This window comes from Bufo bufo, chromosome 1, assembly GCF_905171765.1.
Source record: "Bufo bufo chromosome 1, aBufBuf1.1, whole genome shotgun sequence".
NCBI classification, from domain to species: domain Eukaryota; kingdom Metazoa; phylum Chordata; class Amphibia; order Anura; family Bufonidae; genus Bufo; species Bufo bufo.
Window position 1 is genome coordinate 573,228,404 of NC_053389.1, and position 21,100 is coordinate 573,249,503.

A 21,100-nucleotide genomic window follows, 5' to 3' on the forward strand; every position below is an offset into this window, starting at 1 on the left:
TGGATTCGCTCATCTCGTCCGTTGCCGACATCAGGACCAGGGTGGTGGAATTGGAGTCCAGGACACCAGCGTCATCCCAGGCGGTGGTCCCCGTCACCGATCCCCCGCTATCCCTGCTTCCGGCTCCAGGTACGTCCCCGGCTGCTCCGGTGGTGGCTCCTGCGCACTTGGTGCCGGACCACATCAGGAGGGACATCTTGGCGGTAGTCAGTCGGTGCGACAGGTGTCTCCCAGTTCCCACGCATCTTGCAGCACCCAGGCAACTTGCTCGCGTCCCCAACCTGAAACATTCAGGTCACTCCTCACCGCCCGTCCTGGAACTCCCGGGCCTCCTTCTTACCACAGTCCTTCGACTCCTCCTCCTGGCTCCCCAGATACCCCTTTTTTTCCTGGTTCATGTTTTATCCACGTCTCCCTGTTGCCATTAGCAGCCGACACAGCGGTGTGTCCGCACGCATCAGCATTGGTTTTCAGGTCCTGCGCTGCAATTTTCTCACGTCGCTCCTAACTTTTCCAGTCCTCAGGGCCAGCCGGGTCGTTCCCGTTAATCCTCAGACGGTAAGGCAAGGGTGTTGATTCCACGCTCTCAGGTACGTCCTCAAATATGTTCGCCCTCGTCCTCAGCAGTCAGGGTACTCGTCCCCAGGACCTCTCCAGCTGCCATATTGTTGTCTCTAATTCCAGGTATTGCAAGGTCTCCACTATCTTGAAGCTATGTCGCAGGTCTCTGATGTCGACGACACTTTGTCCCTCCCGGGTACTTCGGTCTCCAGCCAAGGTGGCCCTGTTGCCCTCCGAAGATGGACCGTGCCGAGGCTCATTGCGGAGTTGGCCAAGAGAGGTATCAGGCACCCAGCCTCAGCCAGGAAGGCCGAGCTATACCGGCTATTGATGACCGAGCCCAGCCCTCCTGTAAGAGAAGATCCACCCCCTGCCATCCAGCAGTCCCTGGTGCTGTTACAGGCCTCCTTGGATTCGCTCATCTCGTCCGTTGCCGACATCAGGACCAGGGTGGTGGAATTGGAGTCCAGGACACCAGCGTCATCCCAGGCGGTGGTCCCCGTCACCGATCCCCCGCTATCCCTGCTTCCGGCTCCAGGTACGTCCCCGGCTGCTCCGGTGGTGGCTCCTGCGCACTTGGTGCCGGACCACATCAGGAGGGACATCTTGGCGGGCAAGGACGTGAATCTCGCGTCCATCCTGATTGCGTCCCACGATGCCGCAGACAACAAGACTTTTGACTGCGGGGAGGTCTCGGTGGTCCTTCGGGCCAAGGATGGACGTCTCAACCGCAAGCTCTCTGTCGTCGAGTTTGTTTTGGCCTTCGGCCTGTTTAGAGACGTGCTCTGCTCCGCTTTCCCGGCCCGCCGGGAGGAGCTGGACACGTATCTACACAGGGTCACGGGACTTGGGCACAAGTACGGCGGCACGGCTTTTTATGATTACCACCGCTCCTTTTCAGCCAAGGCCGCCGCCGCGCTTGCCCAGTTTCAGTTCTCCGTCAACTGGGCCATGCTGGACATGGAGTTGTTCTGCCAGCATTTCGCCGGTCTCCGGGCCCCCGCTTGTTCGACCTGCCAGTCGATTTTCCACTCTACTGAGTGGTGTCCTCAAACGGCCACGGCCCAACCAGACAAGGCTATTCCAGGCCCCTCTGGGGTCCCCCGCAGTCCCTCCACCACCGATAAGTTGGGTAGACCCATTGTCTACCTGGGCAACAGCCAAGTTTGCAATAACTTCAACTTTGGTTCCTGTCTGTTTAGCGGTTGCAGGGCTCTGCACATCTGCTCCATTTGCTTCAGGGCTCACCCCAGGTCCACATGTCCCAAGAAGGCGTTCAAGCGCCTATGACTAGCCGACTGCGACATCGACCTCCTGGCTCTCCTGTTACGGGACCATCCGGTGCCAGGGTTCGTGGACTTCCTGGTCACTGGCCTCTGCTCCGGGTTTGACACAGGGTTGGTGGCACTACCCCATTCCAACTGGGAGTGCGACAATCTGCAGTCAGCCAGGTCAGATCCCACCGCTGTACAGGAACTCCTGAATTCGGAGGTGGAGAAAGGGTTCCTCCTGGGCCCTTTCAACCAGGTTCCTTTCTCCCGCTGGCGGATCAGCCCCATAGGCATCGTGTCCAAAAAAGATTCGAATAAAAAACGTTTGATTTACGATCTCTCCGCCCCCCATGATTCCGTCATCCCCAGCATCAATTCGCTCATCCCTTCTGAAGAATTTTCCATGACCTATGCGTCCATAGACGAAGCCATTGCCCTCATCCTTAGCGCCGGGAAAGGCGCCTGGTTGTCTAAAACTGACATAGCGGACGCCTTCAAACTGCTGCCCATTGCCCCTCACCTTTGGCAGTTCTATGGCATCAGGTGGGAGGGCAGGTTCTATTTTGCCAACAGGTTGACCTTCGGCTCAAAAAGCAGCCCGTGGTTATTCGACCAATTGGCGCAGGCCCTGCACTGGATCCTGATCCACCACGGCAGCGCCCCAGCGGTCATACATTACCTGGACGACTTCCTCCTCATAGAACCTCCGCTATGTCGGCCATCCGGGCTGCTCTCCCTCCTGGAGATCTTTGCCGCCCTTGCCATCCCTATTTCGCAGGGAAAGACCGCGGGGCCGGTCACTTCCATCACCTTCCTGGGTATTGTCCTGGACTCAGACAGAATGGAAGCCAGGCTTCCGGAGGCAAAGCTGTCCCAGATACGGGAAGTCGTGGCCAGGGCCATCACCTCTTCCCAGGTGACCAAGGTCGAGCTACAGTCCATCCTGGGTCGGCTGAACTTTGCCTTAAGGGTCATGCCCCAGGGCAGGGCTTTCATTTCCCGGCTGCTCTCGCTCCTTCCCTCAGCCTCCGAACCCAGCAGCATTGTCCACTTGGACAGGGCTGCCATGGCAGATTTGCGCATGTGGGACAGCTTTCTGTTATCTTGGAACGGGGTCAGCCTGTTTGTCCCCTCATGGTCCCAGTCATCTACCAGGGTGTTTGCTGATGCCGCAGCATCCCGGGGTTTCGCGGCCATCTTCGGGTCCCAGTGGCTGGCTGGCCCATGGCCTCCTCAGGTCAGTTCCGACCCTCAGTCCCTCAGCTCATCACCGTTCCTGGAATGTTACCCCATCGTGGCGGCCGCATCCGTCTGGGGTCATCTCTGGGCGAATTCCAGCGTCATGTTTATATCTGACAGTCAGGACCTGGTGGACATCATCTCCAAAGGCCGAGCTAAGTCGGCCAGGGTCATGTCCCTGTTGCGCAAACTGGTCTGGCTGGCCATGACCCATAACTTTCATTTTTCATGTTCCCATATCCCAGGTGCCAGCAACACGGCGGCCGATGCCTTATCGAGGTTCAATTTTCACACCTTCTTTCAGGTATGTCCAGAAGCAGACCGGACCGGGGCCCGGATTCCCGGCTTCAGCGACCTGATGTTGGACTGAGGTCTCTGCTGGCAACCGCCGAGGACCTCAGGCACCGATCCCTTTCGGTCAACACGGCTCGCAACTACGGCACAGGTTGGAACCACTTCCAGAAGTTTTCCAGGGACCATCCCCAACAGGATATGTCCTTCATTGCGTACATCATGGCTTTCATGGCCCATTGCCATGTCAACCTCAAGCTGGCACCCAGCACCATCCGTTTGTACCTGGCCGGGGCACAGCATTTCTTAGCCCTTCAGAACCCTGAAGTACGCGCGGCGTTCACATCCCAAGCCGTCAAGGCCACGCTCAGGGGCGTTGAGAAAAACAGTAAAGACTCCAACCCGTCCCGTCGGCCGGTCTCCGGTGAGCTGTTTAGGCAGCTGTCTGCATCCCTAGATGGCAATCCTTTTGGCCATTTCACTAGTCTGGTCATCAAAGCCGCCATGTACCTAAGCTTCTACGGCTTCCTTCGTCCAGGAGAATTTTCAGTTGCTTCCCTGAAGACGATCTTCCTGAAAAAGAAGCAGCTATCCTGGAGCCAGGATCATCTGGTATTAAGCCTGCCTTCCACCAAGACGTCCCAAACCGGTCCTCCCATACTGATCCGTTTCTTCAAGTCCGGGAACGCCTGGTGTCCGGTGGTGGTACTCCAACATCTCCTGGGTTCCACACCATCTCCAGATCCAGAGTCTCCGTTGCTGCCATTCCAAGGGAAACCCCTATCCACGTCACAGTTTGTCTCCCACATCAGATCCCTGGTCGCAGGGTTGGGGGTGGACCCCTAAACCATATCAGGACATTCGTTCCGCATCGGAGCGGCTTCAGCGGCTTCCAAGCACGGGACGCCTCCGCACGTCATCCGTCACATGGGTAGGTGGAGATCTGCTTGTTTTTCCCGGTACATCCCGGATCCGCTGACTGAAACCCGGCAGGTATTCCGTTCCTTGGTTTTGTAACCCTGTTCCACATGCATTAAACAGCAGCACTTCTCCTACCTGGTGTCTTTTTGGCCCTCTTTTAGGCAGGCCCACGTCCCGTGGCTCCAGGCACACCCCAGCCACTGTCTAGCCCCCTCCTGTCACCTTACTGACCGTGGCCGCGGCCACAAATAGTTAAGGCTGCATGCAGCCTGTTATTGTGGGAGGGGCCAGGTCCCCTTACTTAAGCCCCCTCGTACAGCTCACCATCACCGCGCCCGCCGACCAGCACTTCACCCACCCGTTCCCCCCCCTTTTTTCTACTCTCCCTAGGGTTGGCCCTCTTTTAGGCAGGCCCACGTCCCGTGGCTCCAGGCACACCCCAGCCACTGTCTAGCCCCCTCCTGTCACCTTACTGACCGTGGCCGCGGCCACAATTATATTAATTATAGAAAGATTTCATAATCCTAGTTGTTCCCGGCGGATAAATATTGGTGCAGCAGTAATGGTTGGCAGTATGGCTGCTGCAGGAATCACACGCCTGCTGGGCTGCTGTCTTACAATACAATGTCCTTGACATAATTTTGATGACGGCGGTTTCCTCCCTCCAAATACCAAGAATCACTTAGGCTCAGGCTTCGGTATTGCAGTAATGATGCTGCTCTCTGCTGTGTGTGAATGCATACTAGGGATACATTAGGGGGTAATGCTGCAGGACATGTGATTTTGTAATAATTGCAGGTCACCATTTCTACAAACATAGAAGCAGCATAAAAAGCAGGCATTTAGGCTAGGGCTACACGACGACATGTGTCGCGCGACAATTTTTATGATAGTCTATTGTGTTGCACTGCGACATGCTACGACTACGACACGACAGTAGCAAAAATTCCATCCAAGATGGATTTTTCTGCAACTGTTGCGTCGCAGTGCGACACAATAGACTATCATTATAAAAATTGTCGCGCGACACATGTTGCAGTGTAGTTGTGCCCTGTGTGTAGCGCGACACATGTCGCAGTGTAGTTGTGCCCTATGTGTTGCGCGACACATGTCATCGTGTAGCCCTAGCCTTACACACCGGGAGCAGCCCTGCAGTAACCAGCTTCGTCCACTACACAATGGATGGCAGCTGTGCAGTTCTGGTATCAGAGCTAATCCCGAACAGCTGATCGGTAAGATCTGATCTGATATTGATGGCCTATCCTCAGGATAGGCATTCAATATAAAAATCCTGGAAAATCCCTTCAAGCCAAAGAGCATTAAAGGAGTTCTCCAAGATTTTGATACTGTTGACCTATCCTCAGGATAGGTCATCAGTATCTGATCGGTGGGGGTCCACCAGCTGTTTTGAGAAGGCTGATTCTCCTGTGAGTGCTGCGGCCTTCTCGCAGTTTACAAAGCACCTGTACATTGTATAGCGGTTGTGCTTGGTATCGCAGCTCAGCCTCATTCACTTCAATGGGGCTGAGCTGCTCCTAGGCCACGTGATGGATGAACATGTCATCACTGATCTAGGAAATGCTGAGAGAAGGCCGCTGCCTTCTGAAAAAGCTGATCGGTGAGGGACCCCCACCAACCAGATACTGATGACCTATCCTGTATCTGACGGAATGCATTTGTGGAAAAATCAGCATCATTAATAGTTTTCCATGTATTCCTATGGAGTTTAAATCAGTGTACTCTAAAAGTCTGTAAGTTTTGTGGATCTTCTGAAGCCCCATTTCTCCATTGATTTCCATGGGCTACCATAATCCTCAAAGAAATCTGCAATGGAACAGGTATATATCTCTATGTACAGACATATGGAGACCTCCCATAGGGTACCAAATGATGGCCCCCACACTGCTCAACGTAACCACGAAAGAAAATCAAGCGCAGTCCTGGAAGGATAAAATAAGATTTTATTTATAGTTTTATTATAAAGGTGAACATTAATTGGAGACGGCCAATTGGGCTTATGTACAATATACCTAGTATTTCGAAGAAGGGGGGGAGGGGGACAAAAGATAAAAAGTGTCATCATTGTACTGGGCACAGAATTTCATGTGTGCAAAGAAATAATAAATGAGAATTTATCTATTCATCGACATCAAACCAATAACGATGTAAGCGACGAGCTCGGCCGCCTCTTAGGCAGTTGTGGTTCTAGTCGCTCAGACCAAAAAAATAAATAAAAATAAAAACCCTGCAGTGACCGAGTGTTTGACAACTAGACACAAATCTAGCCTAATGCTGCCTTATGTGGAAGGAGAAGTAATAGATCTCAAGCATGCACGCCGGTAGGACACACATACCGGGATGTCCTCTCAGACTTACAATGGAAAATAGCTGCTGTCACGACCACCCCCGTTTAAATCAGACTTCTGACCGCCAGGACGCCCCAGCGTGGAGAAAAGCCCAACCGAGGGTGGACCGCGACAGGGGGGGGATTCAGAATTACCCAAACAGTCAATCCTGCACCCCCCTTATTTTCTGCTGCTGCCACCACGTTCGTCAGTGAACGACTCTATAATTGTAGGGATAGGGGTTCGGACCACTCACAGATCAGCCCCACTATCACGCTACAAGCTAACCCAATCGAGTCATAAAACAGTTATGTCTCTAATATCAGTCTACTATAAAACAGGTAGGTCTCTTCAGGGCGTACGAGTACTTTGTTGCAGTGGGGCTTAGAGCAAAAAGAGAGAGACAATTTAAAAGATATGAAAATATCTTTTACTATAAGTAACACAGAAGTGAAACAAACAATGCATACAAAAATTTACAGAAAAATATTACAATAGCAAGCTGGAATCATGTGGAAAATCAACAGGGATAAAAAGAGAAATACTATCTTGGATTTTGCCTATGCAAAATCTAGGCACAAACGTTCCAACGGACAGCCTATCAGCGATGTGACCACAGGGCAAAAAGCTCCCCTCTCCCCTTGCGCACTGACCTTTATGCCCCATTCTGTGGGAGGGTAAGGGCGGTTGGCCCAGCCAATCGCTGGCCAAGGGCTGCACGGTGGGTGTTTCTGAAGGAGGGTTTTGGGAGGGCTTGTTCGCCCCTCCCTGCTGCCGGCCAGGTCACTTTTCCCTAATTTTACAAAAGAGGAGGCCCATAACTTTGCCGGCGTAATAAATATGAAAAACCGGGCACTTGTGCGGGGTCCCCCATGAATTTATGGACGATTCTATGGGTGACACCACACCTCTCTCCCCTCCAGGTGACTAGTAACCCATTTCCCAGTCTGGGAAGACCCCAGAGCTGCCAAGTTTGGACTCTCCTGGTTCCTCTGGGTGAGAGGTGCACTTTGAGGGTACCTACATTTTTGGGTCATAACTCCATATAGCCCCAATATGCTTTTTGGGGTTCTCAGAGCACGGTTCACATGTCTCTCCTATGGGCTCCCCCCTCCCAGCTATCTCTGCTTCTGATGTGTAAATTGAGCAGGCTGCAAGGAAGGGCCAACTAGCATGTGTTTAGCTTTCATGGTTTCAAAGTGGACAGGAGACGCATGGGCTGGGGTCTGTCCTTAGAAGCTTTCCAAGGTGCGAGGTGATCTCAGCAGGGGGTGATTAGAGTCTGTGGTCTCCAAAGGGCTACAGGAACGACCATATATGGACGTCCTGTTCCTAGATTAGATGTGGTTAATTTTTGCTAAACTGACAGTCATTTTTTTAATAAGATCCGGACAGGGACGTGACATCGCGTCACAGCTGCCACCGATTTCATCCGATGCTATATAATAGCGGACTCCAATGGAGGATTTGTAAGCCAGTAGAAGTTCATTGCTTGTGTGTCACATTACGGCGCACCTCATACTACAGGATATTAGCTATACCGATATATAGAACAACCACATTTGATTTATTTTCCAGAATTTATATTCCTATGCCGTACGGAGATGGCCAGGGCAGAGAGCTCCCCCTACCAGCAAGTAATAGTCCTCTATTGGGACGGCCAAAATGGCCACTACTACAACTCCCATAGGGGTTGTCACTCTGGCTTGTCAGGTTGTGTAATGGAAACAAGGGGACGACACGGAGTAACTAAGCATCTTTAGCATTCAGTAGTATGGGAGAACTGTAGGATAACACCTAATACAGCTGAATAAGGGTAGGTTCACACCTCCTTTTAACCGATGCAGGATTTCACTGGATCAGGCCTAGCCAAATACTGCCATTCAACACCAGACCCCATTGGCTTTAATGGGATCTGTCTGCTTTCCGTCATGAGTCCCAGGTTTGAGCCCAGACAAAGACCAGCATACATTGGATGCCAGAAAGCAGCCAGATCCCATTATAGTCAATGGCATCCGGTGATGAACGGCAGGATACGGCTAGGCAGGTCACAGTGAAGAGCAAATCTGGGCAATGAAAGAGTTTAGATTTCCTATGCAGCGTGGAGTGTTATTCAGTCTTCATGATGAGCATGAAATCATATTTAATTTACAAACCTTGCTGCTTCCAGAAACAGCGCCACTCCGGTCTACAGGTTGTGTGTAGTATTACAGCTCAGCCTCACTCACTTCAGTGGAGCCCAGTTGCAATGCCGCACACTCACCGTCTGCCGCTCCCGTGCCGACACTTCTCTGGTTCCCCAACCAATACCTATACTTCAAGCTCCAGCGATGACGCGTTGACCCATTGACCGCTGAAACCCGTAAATGGCTGCAGCACTCACATGTCAACACTGCACATCACTGGAAGGGGCTAGTAATCTGAAATCGGCCAGAGGTCCAGCAAAGCCTCGCCAAAGGAGCAGCAAAAGACTGGAAAGGTGAATATACTTTTACGTGTGTAATCTGCAGCAAAATACGCAACATAAGCGTATGATGGCGGATTTTCACTTCCCTGTGAAGTCCGCAACAGACATGGACATGCTGTGGATTTAAACATTTCCGGGCAGAAATTTTAGATCTCACCCACTTCACGGCTACGGTATGTTATTGAGGATGGTCCCACCGCAAAACTGGATGGGAAACGCACAGCAGTTCCAACCCTGTGGACATACACATTAAATGATACAGAAAGTTCCCATCTGGGACATTGATGGCGTATCACTAGGATATTAATCAATGTCAGATAGGACGGGGTCCCAGACGTGGGACACCCCCCGAAGGGAGCACAGAGCAGCCATTCATGGGTGGCCACCCTGCGTTCACTGCGCTGCGAGCATTGGTTCGGCTAGTTCCAGCAGTTGCGTGGCGGTGAATGCAGACGTGGCCGCGCTTGCACTGTGCGCTGTCCATTCACGTCTATGGGACTTCTGAAAATAGAGGAGCGCGCTCTAGTGGCCATTTTCAGAACTCCCACACTTCAGGGGCCCCGCTTTCTAGAAAGGAGCAGATCCCAGAGGTGGGGTTTGCACCCATCCACGCAACTTCAGAGTGGTTAAGTATATTACAAACTTTCTCCTACAGGTGTGTAACGCACTAGGTCCCGGAACACCAATTTAATGGAGAACCTGCCTGCTTCACGGAGAGAATGCAAATGATTTGTGCAGCTACAAATAAGGGATGCAGATATTTGGTGTATATGGCGGAAGGTTCTCCTAGCATATACACCGAGCCTACACTGAGAGGCCATCACTAGCGGATTGACAGGGGTATGACACCCCGCACCCATCAGCTGTTTGGGAGTAAGTCCAGCGCCAGAACTACACAGCCCATCGCTGCAGCACAGATACCACTGACTGCCGTGAGTCAGTGCTGGAGATTCGGCGGCACAGCTGATCGGCAGGGGTTTTGGATGTTGTGCCGATGCTGATCCGCTAATGATGGCTCATTTTAAGGACAGGCCATCACTTAATAAAAGCTGGACAACCCCTTTAATGTCTGTCAGATTAATTAAGACACAGGAAGGCGGGTGTGGAATGAATGATCGCGTGTTTGTTCAAACCCCTCCCGATGATTGTAAAATGAAAACGAAAGAAAACGTGCTGTCTGACTCCTGCCGTTACTTGCATCCTACCCCTCCCCCCACCTCCCTTACACACAGACCCAACGAGGAACTACACATTTCAATCCTGCTCCCAGACTTCAAATATAAGTGTTGCACCCGCATTTGAAATCAAAGCTTCTGGGGTTTAAAGCGAGTCTATCAGCAGGTTTTACCCCTCAATACTGCTGACCGCGCTATGTAGGTGACAGGGGAGCAGTGTAAGCCAGACCTGGGGCGAGGATCATACAGGTTGTAGGACTAAAAAAAAAAAAACTCTTAGTCCCGCCATGCGTTCAGTGCCCCTGAAGACTCCGCCAGCCCCGCTCTTCTGTGTGACAGCTTTTGCGTCCAATCAGGAACCAGCGAGAGCTGTCACTCACAGCAGAGGGGAGGGGCTGACGAGGTGTTCAGTGCACAGAGCTGAGGGCGACCGCCTCCATGGCACTTGTGGTCATGCAATCTGCATCAGCATCGCCCCAGCTATGCTCACACTGCTCCCCCTATCACCGGGACGGGTCAAAACTGCTGACTGCCTAATACCATCTGATTGTAACCTCTGTCTGTTTTAGTAACTACTTGCATTTCCCATGTAATTGCCATTCTGGAGCATCTATTCTTACACCGTTGCTGTGTTGTTCCATCCACACGTTATGAATGAAATGGCAGCAGTTTCTAATGAAGGTTCAGATGAGTGTAACCAGTTGGGGGCGTGTCCGTGCACAGTCTGACACCAGCAGAACTGACTGGATATTCTCAGACTAACTGGTAATATCCACCAACCTTGATTGCAAATCATTAATAAACTTCTACTACGAATAAAAAAGGAATAGAAGATCATAGAGTCGTAAGAATAGATGCTCCAGAATTGTTATTACATGGGGAATGCAAGTAGTCACTAAAACGGTTGTCAGGAGAGGGGACATGTCCTCTAAGATCTAAGCGCTAAGGCTAGTTTCACATCTGCGGCAGGCTGTCCCGGCAGACAGCAGCCTGCTGGAGTTCTCCCGATTCTGCATTTCCAGATACTGCCGACTGCCCACCGGACCCCAGAAGACCGGCCACGTTGTTAGGAATCGGTTGGACAAAAACGACTGCACGCAACGGTTTTTGTCTGGCCAATTCCTGGCCTTCTATGCCAGAACAGCCTGCCCGGCGGACAGCAGCAGGTGTGAAACTAGCCTAACCCTTACATATCACACATCCGATTACGATGTTCAGCTCACCTTTTCGCCTTGGAGTGAAGGTACGGAGTCTCTTAGGCTGTGGAAGCTGTCCTTGATGTGGTCCCTGCGCTTGCGCTCCAGTGCATTGTGGTGTGCTCTTTTGTCTGCCTGTAAATATAATAAAATATGGAGCGTGATTCAGAGGCTTTGTGCTCCCCGGACTATCCTGGTGGAGACCCCCCACAAAGAAGCTGCTTTTTATTATATCAGCAGCCATGATTAGTTAAAGCGAAAGGAGGGGGAAGATTTTTCCTAAAACACCCCCCACTCACACTCCGGACTGACCTGTTTGCACTTCCTGATCAAGGGAATATCAACAGTACATGGCGGTATACAGATCACCTCTACTGGCGGCCGCCAAGAGTTCTTATGACGACAGCTTCCACATGGCGTGTCAGGAACCCCACTCATGACCCTCCTCTATGTGATGAACCCATGGATGGCCATTCATTTGTATAGGTGGCAGGCGACATGAAATTGGACGACCGCCGAGAACGAGAACGGGAATGGAGTTTTAGTGCAAGTGCGTGTCCACCGCTTATGTGATAAATGTATCATAACTGGGGGGTCCGACTGCTGAGAATGAGACTGTTCCTCTGCAGGAACGGCGCTGTAGTGCAAGTGCCTGGCCACCGCTCCATTCACTTTTATTATCACTGTTGTATTCAGCCGTCCCACAAATCCCAATGGAGCGCCGGTCACACCTGTCCACTGCTCCATTCACACGAGAGAATAACGATCCTTGTGATCAGTGGCCTTCCCAGCAGAAAACCCCTATTATGGCGCTATAAAACGGTGTCCCCCTTTTCCATAATCAAAATGAGAAACAAAAATATTCTATTGTTCGGCATTGTGCCCCAGTCTCGATGCCCTTTCGGCAGTCCTAAGCAGACCAGACGACCACACAGAGACAGACGGAGATAGGCGGCTATGCCTAACACATTCACACGCTGCTCCTCTCCCACCATTTCACAAGCTTCATGAATAAATCCCATTTCTCCAAGTATTTCATGCACATTAACTCTACAGGGTACTTGGCTATTCCTGGCTCTGTGGAGGCTCTGCTCGTACCTCTTCTGACCACACAGGGTTAATAATTAAGGACCTTTCACGTGGTAACGGCACTAAAGCTCTGCAACAGATGTTGATGCAGAAAAGGCCTCAGGCTTTGAGGACAGAAGGGAAGTGAAATATAGGACGGAGAGAGCGCGGATGCAGAGAATCCTTAAGACGGCATGGCGGTCTTATCCGTACTGGTGATAAGACGACATGATGCCAACTGTTTGGGATAGGGGTAGTAAGAAAAGGGCCGACAGGCAGGTCCTACCCCCAACCCCATCATGGGAGCAGGTGTTCTCTATAATGGGAATGTTGTAGCCGCTAAGGTAAAGGTGCTCCCCTTGTGACAAATACCATTGAAAAATGTGCAGCCCGGCTGCAGGGACCCCCTATCAGTCCTTTTGTGGGGTCCCTGTTTATAGGCTGTCAGCAGGTTTCATACCCCAATAGACCCCTTTATAAGTCAACAGGTGACAAATAATATTCTGTGCTGACTAAGGCCTCATGCACACTACCGTATCCATTTTGCATTCTGCAAATCACGAATGCGGTCCGTGTGCCGTTCGCATTTTTTTTTTTGTGGCCCCATTCACTTTAAATGGGTCTGTGGTCTGCATTTTGCAGGCATATTCTATCTTTTTGAGAAACGGACATGCGGATGCAGAAAACACACAAATGCACACCACGGAAACATTGAAGTCAACGAGTCCACAATAAAAGCGGATGCAACCCATATTTTACGGATCCGCAGTTTGTGGACTGCAAAATACAGACGGCTGTGAGCATGAGGCCTAATGGGAGCTCTGGAAGGACACAGCAGACTCATAGTCAGGGCCGGACTGGCCTGCCGGGATACTGGGAAATTTCCCGCTAGGCCGGCAGGCCTGAGTGCCGCAAGGCCGCGGCCCTGGTAGCAAGTGGGGTCGGCCGGAGGCAGGGCACAGCAGCAGGAGATGAGCGCTTCCATTGTGGACGCGCTCATCTCCATAGTCATCTGTATCGCCGTCCTCAGGGCGGCGATACAGATGTCTATGCTGCGGCAGGGGAGGGAGAGGTGTGTCCCCTCCTGTTCCTCTGATAGGCTGCCAGCACTAGTGCTGGCAGCCTATCAGAGGCCGATGCAGGCGGAGTGATGACGTCATCGCGCTGCCTGAGGCGTATAGTGAGGGACACAGGCCGGAAGAGGCCTGCACCGCTGGAGGTAAGTATAAGTGTTTATTTATTTTTTTATAGTGGTACAATACTGGATCATGATAAGGGGGGCCTACTGGATCATGATAAGGGGGGGCCTACTGGATCATGATAAGGGGGGGCCTACTGGATCGTGATAAGGGGGGCCTACTGGATCATGATAAAGGGGGCCTACTGGCACATGATAAGGGGGGGCCTACTGGCACATGATAAGGGGGGGCTACTGGATCATGATAAGGGGGGGCCTACTGGATCATGATAAGGGGGGCCTACTGGATCATGATAAGGGGGGGCCTACTGGATCATGATAAGTGGGGCCTACTGGATCATGATAAGGGGGGGCCTACTGGCACATGATAAGGGGGGCCTACTGGCACATGATAAGGGGGGCCTACTGGCACATGATAAGGGGGGCCTACTGGCACATGATATGGGGGCTATTGGCACATGATATGGGGGCTATTGCACATTAGGGGGCTACGGGCACATGATATGGGGGCTACTAGCACATGATATGGGGGCTACTGGCACATGATAAGGGGCGGTTACTGGCACATAAGGGGGGGTTACTGGCACATAAGGGGGGGTTACTGGCACATAAAGGAGGGTTACTGGCACATAATAAGGGGGTGTTATTGGCACATAAGGGGGGGCTACTGGCACATGATGGTGGGGGGCTCTGGCTGCTGGCACATGATGGTGGGGGGCTCTTATTACTGGCACATGATTGGGGGGCATCTTACTGGCACATGATTGGGGCATCTATGGGGCACATCTTACTGGCACATGATTGGGGGCACTATAGGGGCATCTACTGAGGCTAAAAAGAAGGGGTATTTTATATGGGGGGCTCTGTATAGGGGCATTTTATACTGGGACATATTTTGGTGGGGGGAAGGGGGGAAGGGGGGAGGAGCACTATGGGGTCATCTACAGGGGCACTGAGAAGGGGTATTTTAAAATATTTTTTTTTTTACATAATTAGATTGACAGTTTTGTTCTGTGATGGCTATTAGGGATGAGCGAATCGACTTCGGATGAAACATCCAAAGTCAATTCGCATAAAAGTTTGTTCTAATACTGTACGGAGCAGGAGCGCCGTACAATATTAGAATGTATTGGCTCCGATGAGCCGAAGTTATTGCTTTGCGAAGTCTCGCGAGACTTTGAGCAATAACTTCATAAATTAATTCCATCATGAAATAAAGATTAGTTTTTTAATTATGTAGAATAAGGCTGTATATGTTTAAATTTTTTGCTAAATAAATTCCATTAATCCATTCACAATGTCATGCTCTTCCAGAGGTTTTTGTAAGGCTACTTTCACACTTGCGTTTTTCTTTTCCGGCATAGAGTTCCGTCACAGGGGCTCTATACTGGAAAATAACTGATCAGGTATATCCCCATGCATTCTGAATGGAGAGTAAACCGTTCAGGATGCATCCGGATGTCTTCAGTTCAGTCGTTTTAACTGATCAGGCAAAAGATAAAACCGCAGCATGCTACGGTTTTATCTCCGGCGAAAAAAACGGAAGACTTGCCTGAATGCCGGCATTTTTTTCCATAGGAATGTATTAGTGCCTGATCCGGAATTCAAAATACCGGAATGCCGGATCCGTCCTTCCGGCATGCGCATACCGGTAAAAATCTGAAAAAAAGATACAAGACGGATCCGTCTGTCCGCATGACAAGCGGAGAGACGGATACGCTCTTGCAATGCATTTGGAAGACGAATCCGGCGAGCAGTTCCGACGACGAAACTGCCCGCAGGATCACACTGCCGCAAGTGTGAAAGTAGCCTAAGATTATTGGGCAGTTTCTCTGCCTACAAGATATTATCACAGGTGCTTGGTTTACTTTTGCAGTTCTCAAAACTGAATTTGACTCAGCAGAGATCACATGCCTCTTCTTCACAGCAAAAATGTTATACCATGAACAGAGTTGAGAAAAAGACCTTAATCCTAACTTCTACAAACCTATGAATGCAGAATCAACCTAATCAAACTAATATGAAAAGTTGTTTAAATCTTCATCTACTTGCATATTATAAGTTATACCAGCAAGAATTAGTCTTTATGTAGAAAACTATGATTTAAATCAAATCCACCCTGGTACGGAGCTCCTGCTCCGTACAGTATTAGAACAAACTTTTATGTGAATTGACTTTGACTAATGGCTATATATACATTACAGGACGCACCATTCACTGTATTTCAATACACGGCGGCCTTGGAATATACCAGTGATGTGTATCAGTGTCTGCCTGAGGCTCCGAGCCATCGCCAGAATACTACAGCTTCCCCGATCTCAGCTGGGTAACGCTGCTACGGGCACAGGAGCGTGTGGCTCCAGTCTGCACAGCTCAGATGCTGTGATCTCATTTGGTTAAATGTATGCGATCGGCCCTATGGCTGATCGTATACATTCGCCGCCGGCCTCTGCCGGCGGCTACGAGGCTCGCTGCACTTCCAAGCAGGCGCCGTCTTTAATGTGACGATTTCCGTGGTACATGTACAGTGAAGGTCACCAAGAGGTTAAATGACAGCGCCAGTCAGTGAAAACATCATAAAGCCTGTTCCTATCAAAGTGGAAAGGGTGCGACAGTTGCAGAGAGAGCAGAGCCTCGAGACTATTATTATTACTATTAGCGTGGGAATCATTTGCAAACACAAATATCTTAGAAATTTTATTCCTTGCTGCTAGGCTTGGCTTCCATCCACGTGACCAAAAAAAAAAAGCCCAACAATTGCTAAACCAAGGTTAGGTCACAGCCACCAGGTCCAAAACTACTGGCCACCTGTAAGAATGCGCCCATTAGGGCGTGTCCTTTTTTTTTTTTTTTCGGCCCATATGCAGAACCATTCACTTCAACGGGGCCGTGTGAATTCCATGTCCGATCTCCCAAAAAAATAGAACATGGCCTATTATTGTCTGCATTACGGACAAGGATAGTACTTTTCAATTAGGGGCCGGACGTTCCGTCCTGCAAAATGCGAAATGCACATGGCCAGTATCTTTGTTTTGCGGACCGAAAAGCACCCAGCGGTCGTGTGCATGAGTCCTTATAGACGTTTACTGCGTATGAATAGGGTATTTGACTCCTGAGAACTTTTGGTAGTATGTGGCACTCGTGTCCTATTAATTGGGTGCTCTAGTTGTGGGGTCCCAACCCCGTAGAAGACAGGGAGTAAAATAAACATAGGCGCTCCTTGAGATTTGCTTGAAGTATCGTGTTGATTTTTATTTGGTTTTCATATGCAAGGCAGCTTTCTCGTGTACATGTGACGTTTCGGTCCCACGTGGACCTTTATCAAACACTAAATGACAAAATAAAAGAATTCATATGAGTTTTAGAGAATTACAGGAAATGAGAAAACACGATTATACGACATCCGTCTGTGATATTCTAGATATATATATAGGATGGCCTAATAGAGTCCAAAGAAGTCTTAGGCTACTTTCACACTGGCGTTTTGGCTTTCCGTTTCTGAGATCCGTTCAGGGCTCTCACAAGCGCTCCAAAACGGATCAGTTTTGTCCTAATGCGTTCTGAATGGAAAAGCATCCGCTCAGAATGCATCAGTTTGCCTCCGTTCCACTCTGGAGGCGGACACCGAAACGCTGCTTTCAGCGTTTTGGTGTCCGTCTGACGAAACTGAGCCAAACGGATGTGACACACAATGTAAGTCAATGGGGACGGATCCGTTTTCACTGACACAATAAAAAACGCATCCGTCCCCCACTGTCTTTCAATGGTGTTCAAGACAGATCCGTCTTGGCTATGTTAAAGATAATACAAACGGATCCGTCTATGCAGATCCATGACGGATCCGCACAAAACGCGAGTGTGAAAGTAGCCTTACAGGGCATACGATATTAAGTGGTATGCCGAGTTCAAAAGAGCACTATTGAGGCAGAGTATAAGCGCCAAAGGCTGGAATCCTCCAGTAGGGGCTGCATTGTCTTATATACATCACATTATGGATAGGTATACATGAAAATAAAGCTAGTCAAAGACCGCACTGGCCAAAAACGGAGAAAGACGACAATGCCAAAAACAAAAAATAGGGCAAAGCGTGTAAATATGACACAGACATTTGTTTCGGGCTGATCCTACAATAATATGTGATAAGATGAAAACAGACATTACATGGTTTACTGTAGATCGAGGTTAAAGGGATTCTGTCACCTCGTTGTTTTACACTATAGAGCTGCGGACATGCACGGCTAGATCGCCGCAATATACCTGTCCCATAGCTCTGTGTGCTTTTATTGTGTTTAAAACATGATTTTATAGATATGTAAATCAGCCTGGTAAGGACCCCAAGGGGCTGCACTAACCTTCTTGGGGCCCAGCACCGCCTGTGTCCTCTGAATCTCCTCCTTGCTCACAGTTAGATCGCCGTAATCTCGTACATGCGCAGTGCCGGCATAGTGTTCCTTCCCTGTGCTGGCATCAGCCTCAGGGAAGGAACTGCGCATGTGCGAGCTCGCACATCGCGAGATTACGGCGATCTGACTGTGAGCAAGGAGGAGATTCGGAGGTGGTGCTGGGCTTCTTCACAGGGGGGCGTGGCTGGGCTCCAGAACGGTTAGTGCAGCCCCTTGGGCTCCTCACCAGGCTCATTTACATATCTATAAAATCCTTTTTTAACCCCTTAAGGACTCAGCCCTATTTCACCTTAAGGACTTGGCCATTTTTTGCAAATCTGACCAGAGTCACTTTAAGTGCTGATAACTTTAAAATGCTTTGACTTATCCAGGCCGTTCTGAGATTGTTATTTCGTCACATATTGTACTTCATAACACTGGTAAAATGAAGTAAAAAAAAATCTTTTTTATTTATAAAAAAATACCAAATTTACCAAAAACTTGTAAACAATTGCAAATTTCCAAGTTTCAATTTCTCTACTTCTATAATACATAGTAATACCTCCAAAAATAGTTATTACTTTACATTCCCCATATGTCTACTTCATGTTTGGATCATTTTGGGAATGATATTTTATTTTTTGGGGATGTTACAAGGCTTCGAAGTTTAGAAGCAAATCTTGAAATTTTTCAGAAATTTTCAAAAACCCAATTTTTAGGGACCAGTTCAGGTCTGAAGTCAAGGTATTCAAAACTGATTTTACAAACTTTGTTAACCCTTTAGGTGTTCCACGAGAATTAAAGGAAAATAGAGATACAATTTCAAAATTTCACTTTTTTGGCAGATTTTCCATCTTAATAATTTTTTTCCGGTTACAAAGCAAGTTAACAGCCAAACCAAACTCAATATTTATGGCCCTGATTCTGTAGTTTACAGAAACACCCCATATGTGGTCGTAAACCACTGTACGGGCACACGGCAGGGCGCAGAAGGAAAGGAATGCCATACGATTTTTGGAAGGCAGGTTTTGCTGGAAGTTTTTTTTTGACACCATGTCCCATTTGAAGCCCCCCTGATGGAACCCTAGAGTAGAAACTCCATAAAAGTGACCCCCATCTAAGAAACTACACCCCTCAAGGTATTCAAAACTGATTTTACAAACATCATTAACCCTTTAGGTGTTCCACAAGACTAATTGGCAAATGGAGATGAAATTTCAGAATTTCAATTTTTTGGGCAAATTTTCAATTTTAATCCATTTTTCCCAGTAACAAAGCAAGGGATAACAGCCAAACCAAACTCAATTTTTATGGCCCTAATTCTGTAGTTTACAGAAACACCCCATATGTGGTCGTAAACCGCTGTACGGGCATACGGCAGGGCGCAGAAGGAAAGGAATGCCATACGGTTTTTGGAAGGCAGGTTTTGCTGGACTGCTTCTTTTGACACCATGTCCCATTTGAAGCCCCCCTGATGCAACCCTACAGTAGAAACTCCATAAAAGTGACCCCATCTAAGAAACTACACCCCTCAAGGGATTCAAAACAGATTTTACAAACGTCGTTAACCCTTTAGGTGTTCCACAAGATTTATTGGCAAATGGAGATTTTATTTTAGAATTTCAATTTTTGGGCAAATTTTTCATTTTAATTCATTTTTCCCAGTAACAAAGCAAGGGTTAACAGCCAAACAAAACTCAATATTTATGGCCCTGATTCTGTAGTTTACAGAAACACCCCATATGTGGTCGTAAACCGCTGTACGGGCACACGGCAGGGCGCAGAAGGAAAGGAATGCCATACGGTTTTTGGAAGGCAGATTTTGCTGGACTGGTTTTTTTGACACCATGTCCCATTTGAAGCCCCCGTGATGCACCCCTAGAGTAGAAACTTCAAAAAAGTGGCCCCATTTTAGAAACTATGGGATAGGGTGGCAGTATTGTTGGTACTAGTTTAGGGCACATATGATTTTTGATTGCTCTATATCACACTTTTTGTGAGGCAAGATAACAAGAAATAGCTGTTTTGGCACCGTTTTTATTTTTTGTTATTTACAACATTCATCTGACAGGTTAGATCATGTGATATTTTTATAGACCAGATTGTCACGGATGCGGAAATACCTAATATGTATACTTTTTTTTTTATTTATGTAAGTTTTACACAATGATTTCATTTTTGAAGCAAAAAAAAAAAATCATGTTTTAGTGTTTCCATAGTCTGAGAACCATCATTTTTTCAGTTTTTGGGCGATTACCTTGGGTAGAGTATGATTTTTGCGGGATGAGATGACGGTTTTATTGGCACTATTTTGGGGTGCATGTGACTTTTTGATCGCTTGCTATTACACTTTTTGTGATGTAAGGTGACAAAAAATGGTTTATTTAGCACAGTTTTTATTTTACATTTTTTATGGTGTTCATCTGAGAGGTTAGGTCATGTGATATTTTTATAGAGCCGGTCGATACGAACGCAGCGATACCAAATATGTATACTTTTTTTTATTTATGCAAGTTTTACACAATAACAGCTTTTTTTTTTTTTTTTTATGATGTTTTAGTGTCTCCATATTCTGAGCCATAGTTTTTTTTATTTTTTGGGCGATTGTCTCAGGTAGGGGCTCATTTTTTGCGGGATGAGGTGACGGTTAGATTGGTACTATTTTGGTGGGCAAACGCCTTTTTGATCGCTTGCTGTTGTACTTTTTGTGATGTAAGGTGACAAAAAATGGTTTATTTAGCACAGTTTTTTTTTTTTGCGGTGTTCATCTGAGGGGTTAGGTCATGTTATATGTTTATAGAGCTGGTCGATACGGACGCGGCGATACCTAATATGTATACTTCTTCCCCCCCCCTATTTTTTACCAATTATTTTATACTTTATTTGGGGAAAATTAGATTTTTGTTTATTTTTACCTGAAACTTAAATTTTTTGGGGGGAAAACTTTATTTTTTCAACTTATTTTTTCACTTTATTTTTTGTCCCA